This window comes from Pan troglodytes, chromosome 17 (genome assembly GCF_028858775.2).
Source record: "Pan troglodytes isolate AG18354 chromosome 17, NHGRI_mPanTro3-v2.0_pri, whole genome shotgun sequence".
Taxonomy (NCBI): Eukaryota; Metazoa; Chordata; class Mammalia; order Primates; family Hominidae; genus Pan; species Pan troglodytes.
In genome coordinates this window covers 21,406,700-21,424,064 of record NC_072415.2, presented here as the reverse complement: position 1 = coordinate 21,424,064, position 17,365 = coordinate 21,406,700, and the positions used below count along the sequence as shown (strand labels likewise).

General features: G+C 42.4%; 1 protein-coding gene across 9 annotated transcripts in view; it reads left to right on the top strand.

Annotated features, from left to right (window-relative positions):
- Nucleotides 1-212: 212 nt before the first annotated feature.
- RALBP1 (ralA binding protein 1) overlaps nt 213-17,365 on the top strand; it is a 62,722-nt gene continuing 45,569 nt past the window's right edge. The window contains exons 1-3 of one of the 9 annotated variants that reach the window (XM_063795523.1): nt 1,051-1,521; nt 3,493-3,750; nt 4,400-4,527. The gene's annotated coding sequence lies outside the window, so the exon portion shown is untranslated. The other 8 variants (XM_063795524.1, XM_054672028.2, XM_054672031.2 and 5 more) reach the window with 8 other exon arrangements.

The window sequence follows — 17,365 nt, the reverse complement described above, 5'->3', positions numbered from 1 at the left end:
TATCTCTACTGCCAGCCAAACACGGACTGGGCAGCTTTCCTCGGGGGCTGCTCGGTAACTGCTGAGCCGGGGGCGCGCTGAAGCCCTGCAGAAGCCCACACCCGCTTCAGGAATTCCGTGGATGTTCCCGACAGAGGTTTATTCCCGCCTATCCCTACAGGCCCACGGCGCTCCTTCCTCCAATCCCACACCCAGTCGAAGGCGGGGCAGCCGCCCCACCCAGCGGCAAGCCAGGCGGCCCCCAGTCTGGTTTAACTGGTTGGAACGACTAAAGCACGCTGGCGCAAGGAAAGCTCTCAACTTCGGAAGCTGAGGCGCAGGCTGGCCAGAGCGTGGAGAGGAAAGCCCTTTCCATCCTCAAGGCCGTTGCAGGAGATGCCCGCGAGCCACCTTCGCCAGCACCACGCCGGGGTAAGCCGTCCGTCCCCGAAACCCGCAAGGCCACCGACTGCGCAGGCGCCTGCAGAGCACTGGCGCTCGGCGCGTTCTCTCGCGCTCTTCTTCAGTCTCCTCAGCGAGCCTGGGGACGAAGGAGGCGCGGTGCCTCCTGGGTGTTGTAGTTTACTTCCTTGGCGAGAGGCCTTCGGGCTGGCTGGACGCCGGGGCCTTGGGAACTACGCCTCCCGGCGCGCCCCGCCCGAGAGCCCAGGTCGCCTGCCCTTGACGGCTTCAGCCGTCTGAGCGGAGAGGAGGATCCGGGAAGCCGGCTGCGGCGGGAGGAGGGAATGCGCGTGCGCGCTGGACCGCCTCGTCCCGTTCCGTCCCAATCATTGTAAACAGGCGGAGGCTGGGCGGGGTGGGAATGGGGCGCCCGAGGCCGGCCTGGGGCGCAGCGCAGGAGGCGGCTCCGGTGGCTGCGGCGGCAGCGTGAGCGCGAGGAGGCGGAGGCTGCGGCGGGGCGGACGGTCGCGCGGCGGCAGGCACAGGTCAGTCTCAGGGAGCGGTCGCGTGCTAGGGTCGCGGAGATACCCCTGGAGTGCCCGAGGAACCCTCTCCCGCGCCGGCCTCGCGCCCGCGTCTGTCAGGCAGCGTGTGGGGCTCGGTGCTCGCAGGGCTCGGGTTTGAAGTTGGGGGTGGGGGGCGTGGCTGCCCCCGGCGTGGGTTCCTCCCCGGAAAGCTTCGCCCCAGTTTTCGCCCCCCTTGGCCGTGCGTCCCTCCCACTGGCCGACGGGCCTCCCTTCGTGGCGTCCTCGTTTGTGGTGCTCTCGGGGGCCGAGGGTGGAGAGTTAGGAGTCCCCAGGCCTCGGGGAAGCTCTTGGGGGGCGCCTGGACAGAGGCTAGGGGACCCAGCCCTCACGGTTGGTGGATCGTGCCCGGCATAGTGGCAAGGCTCCGGGGCTTACCCAGGGGACCAGGACAGGCTCCTGGTGTCGCCCACCGCTGGCACTGAGCAGTGGGCGCCTTTGGGTGCTGCGATCCTTCCTTCAGGTTTCAGTGGGAATGGACGGACAGATCTGAAGTTGAAAATTCTTTTCACAACTCATGTTCAACTATGTGTGTTGTCAGAATGCTCTTAATGAGGTCAGTGTTCTCCCTCTTTTTTTTAAAACTGATGGTTGTGAGAGTGAAACAGGTTTTACAGAATATTTAACACCTCCGTCTTCCCTGAAGTAATTCTGCTGTTTCAAGTTTTGGGATTCAGTATTACAAAGCCTTCCTCTTGAGCAAGGCCTAGTACAGTTCTTCAAGGTCCCTAGCATGTTAATTCGAGGTGTTTTGAACGTGCATGTACAGGAAGTGCAGCCGTTTGGCCGTTGAGTTAGTGCTCCATCCAGCCTTGTTAGAAAAGCTTTCGCTGAATTTTTTATTTAGTGGAGTGGTCATGTTCTAATGCTGCAGTACTTTGGGGAGTATTCCATTATACTTGGCAGTTATTAACGAAATACTGAACTTGTGATAAGGTTTTGTTTTGGTGCTCAGCATTTCTAAATGATTAAGTGGGACTGTGAATAAGAAAGATCACCTCACTTTCTGTTTTTAGAGTTATTGTGGTCATTTGATAACTCCTTTCTGTCTTTGTGAAAATAATTACTGTAAGCTGGAGTGGCGGTAGTAGGGGTAGGAAGGAGGTCAATAGAGTGGTTCCCACCTCTCAAAGTATCTGGTAGATCCAAGTGGGGTAGGTTAGTTAACAGTAGCTTTTTTTTTTTAAATTTTTTATTTTTTGAGACAGAGTTTCGCTCTTGTTGCCCAGGTTGGAGTGCAATGGCATGATCTCAGCTCACCACAGCCTCTGCCTCCTGGGTTCAAACGATTCTGCTGCCTCAGCCTCCTGAGGGGATTACAGGCATGCGCCATCACGCCCGGCTAATTTTATATTTTTAGTAGAGACATTTTCTCCATGTTGGTCAGGCTGGTCTTGAACTCCCGACCTCAGGTGATCTGCCCGCCTAGGCCTCCCAAAGCGCTGGGATTACAGGCGTGCGCCACCGCGCCCTGCCAACAGTAGTAGCTTTTGAGAAGTGACTGTTTAAACAAGGTATCTCGAAACAATGTAATACAACTTAGTTTGCTTTCTCTTCAAAATATTGTTTCTAATTATGGATCTTATCCGGACTATTTCTCCCCTAATTTAGAATAGGAAAGTGGTATCAGAAAGTGCATAATAACTTTAATTTGTACAGTTATATTTGCATAGTTGTTTGCTTGGCAAGAAGAGATCGGGCCCAGCATGTAACCCAAAAGAATATTGTTTCTGTTTTGAAAGATCCCTGATAGAAACTTATGTTAGTTTGTATAAGAGGGTACAAGGAAAAATGCAGATTATTTAGAATACAGGAATTACTATGTAGAAAGTACTGTGACCAGGTGAAGAGGACTTAAAGATACAGAAGGCAATGTTCCTGCCTTCAGGGTAGTTGAACCTTATCTCTTACTTTAACTGTCAACAAGTACAAGATTGTTTTGATTGAAGAACATATGCGGGTACAGTGGATGTACAAAGGAGATAGTGGTCAATTTCTTAAAGTGAAGAAAAGAGCTGAAGAAGAGGGAAACTGTAAGGAAAAACTATGTAGAAGGTGATGAAAATCAGGAGTGTACAGGCATAGAAATAATGGGCATTTAGGTAGAAGGAGCAGTGTGAGAAAAAGCATGGGAGTCTAAAATTACAGAGTAGCATCTGCAAAAATAGCAAGTATAATACAGGGTGGTGGCAAGACCTGAAACTGGGGAGATAGGCAGAGACCAAATTATGGATCTTGCAGACCATCAGAATAATTACAATTTTATTTTATAAGCAAATAGGAGTCATTGAGAGGACAAAGAAGAGACCTAAGCCAGCTCAGCCCATTTTTAACCCTCTGCTATAGGTCAGGCACTATATTAGGTACTGTATATTTTATGTCCTTAAGCTTAAAGAAGGCTTAGTCATGACTAATGCAGAAATTGGGGGGCTGGGGCAGGGGTGGGGAAGGAACTTTTAGAGGGAAGGGTGGGCAGAAACGTAGGTGAGAAAGAACGTGGAACACTTTTTTTTTTTTTCCAATGCAGACACCATCACTCAGTTTTACTGGTTTTGTCGTATTAGCCTCTGAAGTAGGCAATTATTGGTGTGAACATACATTTTAAAAAACATCTGGAGTCAAGAGTGCACGAGTGTCAACTCAGTGCAAGTACTGTTGGTAAGCATTATGTCCTGAGAATGAAATCGGAAGACCAACAGGCCCAGGAGGCTTCACAGCGAACACCACATGCCTCACGCCCAAAAGGACAGCAGACCACGCTTCAGAACGGAACCGCCTTCTCCATGTAAACTTTTGACGTAAACTGTGTGTCTCAGGGTGGTCTCTTCTGCTCCGAGAGCCTCTCCTTCTGCGTCCCGAGTTTGGGAATGGCCCGGCCGTGCTCAGGCCCAGGCGGTGGAGGCCTCGGTGTGGTAGTGCCGTGCTTGTCGATGTTCCCAGGAGTCCGGGTTCAGAAGCCCCCTCTTCGGTGGGTTGGCAGCTTCGCGGTAGCTGGGCTAGTCTTCCTCTGGAAACTCAGTAAAAAGAGTCGGCGCTGTCCGCCTGAGCGCGGGTTTCCTACTGAGCTAGAGCCCAGCCTGCCTCAGGCGCAGAAGGGTTTGCCGCCGGCCTTGGTCAGGGCGAGCAGCTCCCTGGTGGCGCCCAGAGCTGGGGTGTCCTGGGGCGCGGCAGGCGGAAAGGCACGCGCGGGCCAGGGGTGCAGTCAGCACAGAATATGGAAGAGAATGGGAAGTTGTTTTCTGTAGCTGTAGCATTAGTTGTGGTGATAAGTAGCAGAAGATGAGGTTGCAGGTATCCTCAAAAGTATTGCGTGCCATTCCAAGGACCTTACCATTTTTTCCTGTAGATAACAATAGGGTTTATGTATTTTAATGAACAGAGAGACATGATATGATTTTTCTTTTTATTTTATTTTTTTACTTTTTTGAGATAAGGTCTCACTGTGTCACCCAGGCTGAAATGAAGTGGCACTCACCGCACTCCATCATGGCTCACTGCAGCCTCGACTTCCCAGGCTCCAGCAATCCTCCCACCTCAGCCTCACGAGTAGCTGGGACCACAGGTGAACGCCACCACACCTGGCTAATTTTTTTGTATTTTTTTTTTTTTTGTAGAGATGGAGTTTTGCTATGTTGCCCAGGCTGGTCTTAAACTTTGAGCTCAGGCAGTCCACCCCCCCCCCCCCCCGGCCTCCTAAAGTGCTGGGATTACAGGTGTAAGCCACCATGTCCGGCCAAGATTTTTATTTTAGAAAGATCATTCTGGAATTGTAGAGTAAGGATTTCAGAAGGGATGGAGAGAAGGTAAGAATGGATGTAGAAAGACTGTTTAGGAGGTTTTTGCACTAATCGAAGTGAGAAATAAGGGTCCAAACTAAGGCAATGTTAGGAGGGGTTATGGAGGAGGAGGGTAATAGAAATATTTAGAAAGTAGAATTCATAGGATTCAGCAACAATTGGATATGGGGAGTGAGGGAAAAATAATAGAATAAGATGACTTGGATTTTAACTTGGGTGATTGAAGAGACAATGGTAAAATATACTGAGATGGGGAATTCAGGAAGAGAAGCACATTTGAGGAGAAACAGTATTTTAGCTTCTGAACATATTGAGTGGAAGTTATCTGTGAAACATCCAGGTGGAATCATCTGCTATGGAACTGTGAATGTGGATTTGGAGTACAATATAACAGGCTATATTATGAGTGGTATCTGAATTCTTTGATTTAGATAACACCAAATAAGAAGAGTTTGTTAACATAAAATAGTTCTGGAAATAGGCCGTGGAGAACATTTAAAGCCAGATAGAAGAAGAGCTGGGAAAGGAAATTCCTAAGTGTTTGGAGATGTAGAGAAATCATGAGAAAATGTCATAGAAGCCAAAGTGGGATCTGGCACCATCACAGCTCACTACAACCTCCACCTCCTGGGCTCAAGCCATCCTCCTACCTCAGCCACTCAAGTAGCTGGGACTGCAGACACATACCACCACACCTGGCTAATTTTTGTATTTTTGGTAGGGATGGGGTTTTGCCATGTTGCCCAGGCTGGTCTTGAACTCCTGGGCTCAAGCGATCTGCCTGCCTTGGCCTCTCAAGTGCTAGGATTACAGGTGTGAGCCACTGCATTGGGCTGGGATCATTTTTAAAGGAAGTTATACTTCACAGTCAACTCTCAAGAAAAAATATAAATTAATTTTTTTTTTAAAAAAGGAAAGCCTCAGGCACAGTGGCTCACACCTGTCCTCCCAGCACTTTGGGAAGCTGAGGTGGGAGGATTGCTTGAGCCAAAGAGTTTGAGACCAGCCTGGGCAACATAGGGAGACTGGCGTCTCTGCAAAAAAAAAAAAAAACAACAAAAAACAATTAGCTGGCTGTGGTGGTGCACACCTGTGGTCCCAGCTACTCAGGAGGCTGAGGTGGGATGATTGCTTGATCCTGGGAGGTTGTGGCTGCAGTGAGCTGTGATTGTGCCACTGCATTGCAGCATGGGTGACAGAGTGGGACCCTGGCCTAAAAAAAAGGAAAGCCATACTTTAAATGCTTTGAAAAGTTGAGCGAAAGAAGTTATTAAGAGTCTATTGATTTGGTATTGAGGAGGTTATTCAATTTGATAACTGTGTGAGAACAGTTTTGATAGAATGGTTGGGGGAGGAGGTAGGTTTCATTGAGTTGAGGAGTTGAGGTTAGAGAGTGGAAAAGCATATGTAGATTGTAATAAATAAATCAATTTTAGCCATGAAGGGGAGAATAGAAAGAGGTGGTAGCAGAGGGTGATAAAGGGTTAACAGAGATTTTTAACATGGCAAAGACTTGAACCTGCTTTTCTTTTTTAAAACAGCTTTATTGAAATATAATTCATGTATCCATAAAATTCACCCCTTTAAATTGTACAATTCATTGGTATGTAGCATGTATTTATTCATTGGTCCGTGTGACTTAATTTTTTTTTTTTTTTTTTGAGACAGAGTCACACTCTGTCACCCATGCTGGAGTGCAGTGGTGCAGCCACAGCTCATTGCAGCTTGACTTCCCAGGCTCAGATAGACGATCCTCCAACTTCAGCCTCCTGAGTAGCTGGGACTACGGGTGTGTGCCACTATGCCTGGCTAATTTTTTGTATTTTTTTTGTGGAGACGGGGTTTTGCCATATTGCCCAGGCTGGTCTCAAACTCCTGGGCTCAAGTGATCCACCTCTCTCGGCTTCCCAAAGTGCTGGGCTCAATGAGCCACCATGTGCAGCCTCATTGGTTTTTAGTACAGATGCGTCTCTACTTTTCTCTACTTACGACACAGTTACATCCTGACAAACGCTACAGCAATTCGAAAATATTGTAAGTGGAAAATGCATTTAATGCACCTAACATCATAGCTTAGCCTCGCCTACTGTAAACATGCTCAGAACACTTAAATTAGCCTACAAAATCCTCTAACACAAAGTTTATTTTATAATAAAGTGTGGAATATCTCATGTAATTTATTGAATACTGAAAGTGAAAAACAGAATGATTTTATGGATACCATGTAAAGTTGAAAAATCCCAAGTTGAAACATTGTATGTTGGGGACAGTCTGTATATACAGAGTTGTACAGCCATCACCACAGTCAATTTTAGAACATTTTCATTACTCCCCCCAAAAAACCTGCTCCCCATTAGCAGTAGTCACTCACTATTTCCCCTGCCCTCATTAATCTACTTCTGTATCTCTTGATATTTCAGATATTCTGGATATTTCATATAAATGAAACCATATATATCATCTTTTGCAACTGCTTTCCTTCACTTAATGTTTTCAAGGTTCATCCATATTGTAGGATATATTAGCACTTCATATTTTTTATTGCAAGACAGTACTCTCTTATCTGGTTATACCACATTTCATTTATCCATTTATTAGTTGAACATCTAAGTCGTTTCTCCTTCTTGACTATTGTGAATAATGCTGGTGTGAATATTCATGCACAAGTTTTTGTGCGGGCATATGTTTTCATTTCTCGTGTATATACCTAGGAGTAGAATTGCTGGGTGTGATGTTATACAATAAGAAATATATATTTGGTCTTTGTCTCTGGTTCCTAGCCTAGAACTTCAAAGATCCTTGGAACTCCCTGAGTAATAGAGGTAATACAGCATATTTTGGTATTCATAATAAGTTTCTTTCAGTCACATCTGAATTTATGCTAATAAAGTGATTCTTGGTAGGCCCCTAGACAACTTCAGGATGGAGGCTGGTTGCCAGAAGAACCAACTGTGTTGGTTAGAGAGTTGGAACTTGCAGCCCCACCCCTGGATGGGTGAGGTGGTGGTGGTGAGGACTGGGTATTGAGATCAGTTATCAGTGGCCAGTGATGTAATCAATCATGCCTGTGAAATGGGACCTCCATAAAATCTTCTAAACAGTGGTTTTCAGAGAGATTCTGGGTTAGTGAATGCATCCTTATGCTGGGAAGGTGTTGCTTCAACTTCATGGGACAGAAACTCCTATACTTGGAACCCATCTCGGCCTCACCCTTGTGCCTTTTGATTTGGTGGTTTATTTATATCCTTTATAATAAACTGATAGGCATAAGTAAAGTGTTTCCCTGAGTTTCGGTGAGCCATTCTTGCAAATTATTGAACATGAGGAGGGGGTTGTGGGAACCCCTATTTATAGCTATTTGGTCAGAAGTACAGGTTGCAATGTGCAGCTTGTGGCTGGTAACTGAAGTGAGGGTAGTCTTGTGGAACTAAGCCTGTGGAGTCTGACATAAACTCTGGACAGTTAGTGTCAGAATTGAATTATAGGGCACTCAGTTGGTGTCTGGAAAGTTGGAGAACTGTATTGGTATGGAAAAACACTTCCACATGTGGTGTCAGAAGTGTTGTTAGAAAACAGCTCATGTGGTAACTCTTGTTGAACAGTTTGAGGAACTGCCAAATTGTTTCCCAAAGCAACTGCACCATTTTATAATCCAATTCTTCAATTTCTCTACATCTTTTGCCAATACTTGCCATTTGCTTTTTTAAATTTTAGCTATCTTGGTGTGAAGTGGTATCATGTTGAGGGTTAGATTTTCATTTCCCTGGTGGCTAAGATGTTGAACATCTTTTCATGTGCTCATTGGCCATTTGTATATTCTCTTTGTGGAAATATCTACTGAAATCCTTTGTCCATTTTTGAATTGTATTGTTGGTTATTGAAAGAGTTCTTTGTATGTTTGGTTACTAAATGTTTATCAGATATATGATCTACAAATACTTCTATTTTCTGGGTTGTCTTTTCACTTTCTTGATAATATACTTTTGATGCATTAAAAGTTTAAATTTTACAGTATAATTTATCTGTTTTTTTGTTTGTTTGTTTGTTACACAGGCTTTTGGTGTCATGTCTACATTGCCAAATCCAAGGAATGAAGATTTATTCCATACTTTCTTCTAAGAGTTCTGTGGTTTTAGTTCTTATATTCAGTTGTTGGTCCACATTTTTATATGGTGTGAGATAGGGGTCCACGTTTTTTTGTTTTGTTTTGTTTTGTTTTGTTTTGTTTTGTTTTTGAGACAGAGTCTCACTCTGTCGCTCAGGCTGGAATGCAGTGGCACAATCTCAGGTTACTGCAATCTCTGCCTCCCAGGTTCAAGCGATTCTCATGCTTTGGCCTCCCGAGTAGCTGGGATTACAGGCGAGCACTACCACACCCAGCCAATTTTTGCATTTTTACTAGAGATGGGGTTTCACCACATTGGCCAGGCTGGTCTTGAACTCCTGGCCTCAAGTGATCCACCCACCTTGGCCTCCCAAAGTGCTGGGATTACAGGCATGAGCCACTGCGCCCTGCCAGAGGGGGTCCACTTTTTTGCATGTGGTAATCTAGTTGTCCCATCCTCATGTGTTGAAGAGACCATTATTTCCTGATTGAGTGGTCCTGATATCCTTGTTGAAAAATCAGTTGACCGCAAATGTCTGGGTTTTTTCCCCTGGACTCTTTGTTTGATTCTCATGGTTGATATAGCTATCCTTATGCCAGGTACCATGTGCTATTTTGATTACTGTAGCTTTGTAGTACATTTTGAAATTGAGATGTGTGAATTCTTCAGCTTTGCTGTTTCCAGTATTTGTTGTCTCTTCAGGGTCCCTTGCAATTCCATATGAAACTGAGGATCCATTTCTGTAAAAAAGGCCATTGGAATTTTAATAGAGATTGCATTGAATTTGTAAAACATTTTGGGTAGTATTTCTGTTTTAAAAATATTAAGTCTTCCAATCCATTAACAATAGGATGTCTTTTCACTTATTTAGTTTGTCTTTAATTTCTTGCACAATATTTGTAGTTATCAGTGTCAAGTCTTTCACTTCCCTGGTTAAATTTATTTCTATTTATTTTTTTAGGTGCTGTTGCAAATGAAATTGTTTTTTAAATTTGTTTTTCACAATGTTCATTGCCTAGTGTTTAGATATACAACTTATTTTCTGTCGCCTTATATTGTGTGACTTTGCTGAACTCCTTATTAGTTCCCATAGTTTTCTAGTGTATTCTTTTGAGTTTTGTATATAAGATCATGCTGTCTGTAAACAGAGATAGTTTTACCTCTTCTTTTCCTGTATGGGTATCTTTTATTTATTTATTTTTCATTCCTAATTGCCCAGGCTAGAACTTCCCATACAATGCTAAATGAAAGTGGCAGTAACAGACTTCCCTGTCTTGTTCCTTATCTTAGGAGGAAAGCTTCCAGTCTTTTACCATTTAGTATAATGTTAACTGTGGGTTTTTCTTTCTTTTCTTTTTTTTTTTTTTGAGACACAGTCTCGTTCTGTCACCCAGGCTGGAGTACAGTGGTGCAATCATGGCTCACTGCAGCCTTGACCTCCCAGGCTCATGTGATACTCCCACTTCAGCCTCCTGAGTAGCTGGGTCTACAGGCATGAGCCACTATGCCTGGCTAATTTTTGTATACTTTGTAGAGACAGGGTCTCCCTATGTTGCCCAGGCTGGTCTGGAGCTCCTGGGCTCAAGCTTCTGCTTCAGCCTCTCAAAATGCTGGGATTATAGGCATGAGCCACCATGCCTGGCAACTATGGGTTTTTCATTGATACACTGTATCAGTTTAAGGATGTTCCATATGTTCCCAGTTTGTTGAGTACTTTGTTGAGTGTTTGTCAAGTGTGTTGCTTAATTATCTACATATTTTTGAAGTTTTCAACATTTTGTCTGTTATTGATTTTCAGTTTCATTTCATTGTGATCAGAGAACATACTTTGTATGATTTTAGTCTTTTAAAGTTTATTGAAGCATGTTTTATTGCCTAACATATGATCTGTCCTGAGACTGTTCCATGTGCACTTGAGATGGATTCGTATTACATTGTCTTTGGGTGGGGTGTTCTATAGATGTCTGATAGATCTAGTTGCTTTATAGCGTTGTTCAAGTCTTCTTTTTCATTGTTGATCTTTTCTCTAGTCTATCCATTATTGAAAGGGAAGTATTGGGAGTCTCCGTTTATCATTGAACTGCCTCTTCGCCTCTCACTTCTGTCAGTTTTTGTTTTGTATCTTTTGGAGGCTCTGTTGTTATGTGCAGTGTATGTTTACAATTGTTATATCTTGTTGATGGATTTACCCATTTATCATTGTATAATATTTAAGAGATAGTCTACATTGTTTGGTATTAGCATAGAGTTTCTTTTATTTTTATTTTTTTTGAGACAGAGTCTTGCTCTGTTGCCCAGGCTGGAGTGCAGTGGCACGATCTCGGCTCACTGCAACCTCTGTCTCCCAGGTTCAAGCGATCCTCCAGCTTCAGCCCCCGTAGTAGCTGGGACTACAGGCATGCACCACCATGCCCGGCTGATTTTTGTATTTTTAGTAGAGACAGAGTTTTGCCGTGTTGGCCAGGCTGGTCTCCAACTCCTGAACTCAGGTGATCCACCTGCCTCAGTCTCCCAAAGTGCTGGGATTACAGACATGAGCCACCGCACCCGGCCTAACATAGACTTTCTAGTTCCCTTTTGGTTACTGTTTGCATGAAATCTCTTTTTCTTTCTTTTCCTCCCTCCCTCCCTCCCTCTCTCTCTCTCTCTCTCTCCCTTCCTCCCTTCCTCGTCTTGCTCTGTCGCCAGGCTGGAGTGCAGTAGTAGCACGATCTTGGCTCACTGCAATCTCCACCTCCCGGGTGCAAGCAATTTTCCTGCCTCAGTCTCCTGAATAGCTGGGACTACAGGCTCACGCCACCACACCTGGCTAATTTTTGTATTTTTAGTAGAGACAGGGTTTCACCATGTTGGCCAGGATGGTCTCCATCCCTTGACCTTGTAATCCACCCACCTCGGCCTCCCAAAGTGCTGGGATTACAGGTGTGAGCTACTGTGCCCAGCCTGGAATATCTTTTTCTATCTTTTTACTTTCAGCTTATTTCTGTCTTTGAATCTAAAGTGAGTCTCTATAGACAGGCTACAATTGCATCTTGTTGTTTTTTAAATCTGTCCGCCAATAACTATCTTTTAATTGAGGAGTTTGATTTATTTACATATTACTGATAAGAAAGAACTTCTGCCATATTGCTATTTGTTTTTGATACATCTTTTTTGTTCCTCAGTTCTTCCATTGCTGCCTCCTTTTGTGTTAAATACATACTTTTCATTGTACCATTTTAATTCCTTTATGTTTCATTTGTTATATATTGTCGTAGTAGTTGACCTGGGATTACAATTAACATCTTAATTTGTAACAATCTAGTTCAGATTAATATCAACTTAATTTTAATAGTGTAGAAAACTTTACTCCTATGTAGTCCTACCCCCTTTATGCTGTTATTGTCACAATTACATCTTTATACATTGTATGCTCATCAACACTGATTTACAATGATTGCTTTATGCAGTTATTTAACTCAGATAGGAGAAAGAAGAAATACAAACAAAAATACATTTATACTCTTTTTAATATTTACCTACATACTTTTTTTTTTCTCTGAGACAAGGTCTTGCTCTGTTGCCCACACCGGAGTGCAGTGGAATGATCATGGCTCACTGCAGCCTTGACCTTCTGGGCTCAAGTGATCCACCTTGGCCCCCGAAACTGTTGGGATTATAGGCATGAGCCATCATGCCCGACTGTAATTACCTTTACCAGTGTTCTTTATTCATGTGGATTTGAGTATTGTCTAGTTAGTGTTTTTTCATATCAGCATGATGGACTGACTCCCTTTAGCATATTTTTTTTAATAGGATAGGTCTACTAGCAGTGAGTTCTCTTAGTTTTTCTTAATCTAGGAATATCTTAATTTTTCTTTTTCTTTTTCTTTTTTTTAGACAGAGTCTCATCGCTCTGTTGCCCAGGCTGGAGTGCAGTGGCGTGATCTCAGTTCACTGCAACCTCCACTTCATGGGCTTAAGTGATCTTCCCACTTCATCCTTCTGAGTAGCTGGGACCACAGGTGTGCACCACCACACCCAGCTAATTTTTTTTTTTCTTTTTTTGTAGAGATGGGATTTTGCCATGTTGCTGAGGCTGGTCTCGAACTTCTGGGCTCAAGTGATCTGCCTGCCTCAGCCTACCGTATATCTCTTACGTTCTGTTTTAAGGGATTCTGTATTCTTTCTTTTTTTTTTTTTTCCTGATCCTCAGACTGACCTATTTCAATTAACCTATCTTCATGTTCACTGTTTCTTTGTTCTGCCTGCCCAAATAAGCTGTTGAGCCCTTCTAGTGAACTTTTCATCTAAGTTATTATACTTTTCAATTCTATAATTTCTATTAGATTTTAAAAAAAATTCTCTTTATCAATACTCTCTTTTTGGTGAAACAGAGTTCTCTTGCTTTCCTTCAGTTTTTAAGACATGGTTTCCTTTAGCTTTAGAACATACTTAAAATAGCTGATTTAAAGTTCTTATGTAGTCAGTCCAGTCAGTGTCTGGGCATCCTTAGGGACAGTTTCTTTTTTCTTTTTTTGTGAGGCAGAGTCTCGCTCTGTAGCCCAGGCTTGAATCCAGTGGCGCAGTCTTGGCTCACTGCAACCTCCGCCTCCCGGGTTCAAGCAATTTTCTTTCCCATCTTGGCCTCCCAAAGTACTGGGATTACAGGCGTGAGCCACCGTGCCTGGCCTGGAACAGTTTCTGTGATTGCTTTTTTTTTTTTTAATGGATCATTCCTTCTTGTTTCTTTGCATATGTGTAACTTTTTGATGACATTGGACGTTTTGACTCCATCGCTATATTTCCTAGTTTCTTTACAGATGGATAGGTGGCTGGATGAGATATAAATAATATGATTGTCTTTTTAGTTAAAAACATGTAAAATTTAGTTTATTTTGAAAAAGATAATACCCATGGCACATAAAGGTTAAACTGTCTTTCCCCCTTTACCCTTTTCTCAGCCGAGATCTCTTTGAAGGGATAAAAACTTAATATTTCCTTGTATATTCTTCCAGAGATGTTTTATATACATGCAAGTAGTATGTGTGAACATGTAAATACTCTATTCTACACAGTCATGAGGAAGTAATATGTACAGGAAGGGAATCAGTATTTGTTGACACCTACTGTGTAACAGGCACTGAGCCTGTTTCTTTATATTTGAGGGAAGTATTTCAAACTGATCGCCTTGAACGTTTATACAATTATTTTATGAAGCTTTTATATAAAATGTTATTGAAAACAAAAATACTGGCAGAAGTCGTTTGGAATTGCTTCTAGAGCTGGCACCATGTATTGAAGCATGGCAGTCCCTCAACAAGTGAAGGTTAAGTTAGTTCAGAAGCACTAAAAATTGAGAACCAGGTATTGTGATAGGTTGAAAATAAAACTTTATACCATTGCTGATGTTTAAAAATGAGGTATACTTGTCATTTATAAAACTGTTATTGTGTGACTAGAACTTTCTTTGTAAGCTTTTTTATATGTATTGACTTTTCACAATCTGCCATTGATAGGTGCCATCAGATAAATACATAATAAGGAACTATTATTGAGAAATAAGGAGGATTGAGGGGGAGATGAGAGAAGAAAGATTTTTAAGGAAAATGCAAAAATTGAAGTAGGACATTGGCAATTTTCAATGTTTCCTTCCAAAGTAGAAATATGATTTGTTTTGTTTTTGTTTTTTTGTTTTGTTTTGTTTGAGCTGGAGTCTTGCTCTGTCGTGCAGGCTGGAATGCAGTGGTGTGATCGTGGCTCACTGCAACCTCTGCCTCCCGGATTGAAGCAATTCTCCTGCCTCAGCCTCCCGAGTAGCTGGGACTACAGGCATGCACCACCACACCTGGCTAATTTTTGTATTTTTAGCAGAGACAGGGTTTCACCATGTTAGCCAGGCTGGTCTTGAACTCCCAACCTCAGGCAATCTGCCTGCCTTGGCCTCCCAAAGTGCTGGGATTACAGGCGTGAGCCACTGTGCCTGGCTTCAAAATAGGAATATGAATCAAGAACTTAGACTTTCTGCTTGAGAAAATTATGAGAAAAGAAATTGCAGATATAAAGCTGAAGAAAAGCTTACTTAAGTCCATTTTCTTACCACTACTGAGGTAACAAACAATTGAAAAGCAGTGGGTAAAATTCTAAGTTTTTCAACAAAGCTTAGCATTTTAAGGAAAAAAAAACCGTATTACAACATTAGAGTTTGCTTCTTCAGATATTCCTCAGGTTACTTTTCAAATTAATGTCTTAAAAGCGTTATGATTGTATAAAATTTTTTTGTAGTCAACTGAAGCCATAAAAGCATCATTTCCTTCCTTTAGGTCTAAATGATGGAATAGTTTTACATGATGATAACGAGTTATAGAATATAAGTTACAAGACAGGAACAATCTGCTAATGTGTGTGTGTGGTGTGTGTGTGTGTATATGTGTGTAACAAGTTTTTTTAAACAAATAATGATTGTTACTTTTAACAACTTAATTTGAACTTTTATTATCATAGTTTAGTAAATAGTGCTTTTACTTTCTGCTTTTCTTTAATCAAAATAATTCACTATGTAGGTAAAGAGTTTAGTTACTATGTAACATTTTAATTCCAAATCTTGACTTTTGGCCTATTTTGCCTGTGTAAGATTAGTATTTTTACTTCTGTCTCCAGATTTTATTTAATTCCAGGAAGTAATGCAGCAGCTGTTGTTATTTATTTATTTATTTTTTTTTTTAGGCAGAGTCTCACTCTGTCACCCAGGCTGGAATGCATCGGCATGATCTTGGCTTACTGCAACCTCAGCCTCCTGGGTTCAAGTGATTCTCATGCCCCAGCCTCTTGAGTCGCTGCAATTACAGGTGTGCACCATCATGCCCAGCAAATTTTTTCTATTTTTAGTAGAGATGGGGTTTCACCGTGTTGGCTAGGCTGGTCTCCAACTTCTGGCCTCAAGTGATCCTCCCACCCCGGCCTCCCAAAGTGCTGGGATTACAGATGTGAGCTGCTGTTAATTCTTACGCAGTACCTTTATATCCTAGACAGTAATTTTATTCCAATTTTCCATTTCTTTCCTCTAAAATGTTACCTTGTGATATGGCTTGGCTGTGTCCCCACCCAAATCTCAACTTGAATTGTGTCTCCCAGAATTCCATGTTTTGGGAGTGACCCAGAGGGAGGTAACTGAATCATGGGAGCCGGTCTTTCCCATGCTATTCTCGTGATAGTGAATAAGTCTCATGAGATCTGATGGGTTTATCAGGGATTTCCACTTTGGCTTCTTCCTCATTTTCTCTTGCCACTACCATGTAAAAAGAGCCTTTAGCCTCCCGCCATAACTCTGAGGCTTCCCCAGCCATGTGGAGCCATAAGTTCAATTAAACCTTTTTTTGTTCCCAACTTCTGGTATGTCTTTATCAGCAGCATAAAAATGAACCAATACACCTTAACTGAAATCTTCATGGGGTGGTGGTTCTTACTTACCCAACCAAGATAATTGACCACTTTATAACTTTTGAGCAGCTCTCTACATTTAAATGTTTAGAGATCACCTATTAAGGAAACTTCTACTTAGAATTGTCAGCTGAGGATTTTCTCTAACTATCGTGGGTGATATTAGACCTACTTGTTATTCTATATCAGTAGTTAATAATTGAAGGTAATTTTTCCCTCAATCTCATTTTTAGGAAATTTTTTTGAAGAAAATTATAAAAATTAATATATATATTTGTTTTCAAAAATTTAAGTAGGACCCAAATGGAGCCCTTTGTCCCCCCAAGTCCTCTGATACCACATCCCATACATTAACCCAGATGTCATATCATTTCATCCAGGTATATTTTAGTGTGTATCTCTAACCACAACACAGTGATCACACTAAAAAAAATTAACAATTGTTTCTTAATATAAAATATTGAATTAATATTCAGATTTCTCTGATTTTCATAACTTTTTTCCTAACAATTTTTTCACTTCTTTTCTTTTTTGAGACAGAGTTTGTCTCTGTCACCCAGGCTGGAGTGCAGTGGTACGATCTTGGCTCACTGCAGCCTCTGCCTCCTGGGCTCAGGCGATTCTCCTGCCTCAGCCTCCTGAGTAGCTGGGATTACAGGTGCACGCCATCATGCCCAGCTAGTTTTTGTATTTTTAGTAGAGATGAGGTTTTGCTATGTTGGCCAGGCTGGTCTCAAACTCCTGACCTCAGGTAATCTGCCTGCTTTGGCCTTCCAAAGTGGTGGGATTACAGGTGTGAGCCACCATGACCGGCCCCTAACAATTGTTTCAAATCAAAATCCAAATAAGCTCTATACATGGCAATTGGTTGATGTCTTTTAAGTCTTTCTTTTTTTTCTAGGTAATGTGTCATTTTTTTGTAGTATTTTTGTGTTTCTTAACCTTTTACAAAAATAGACTTTATTTTTTTAGAGCTGCATTTGTGTTAGAGTTCACTCCTGGTATGCTGTACATTCCGTGTGTTTAGATAAATGAATAATGAACATGTGTCCACCACTAAAGTACCAATACAGAATAG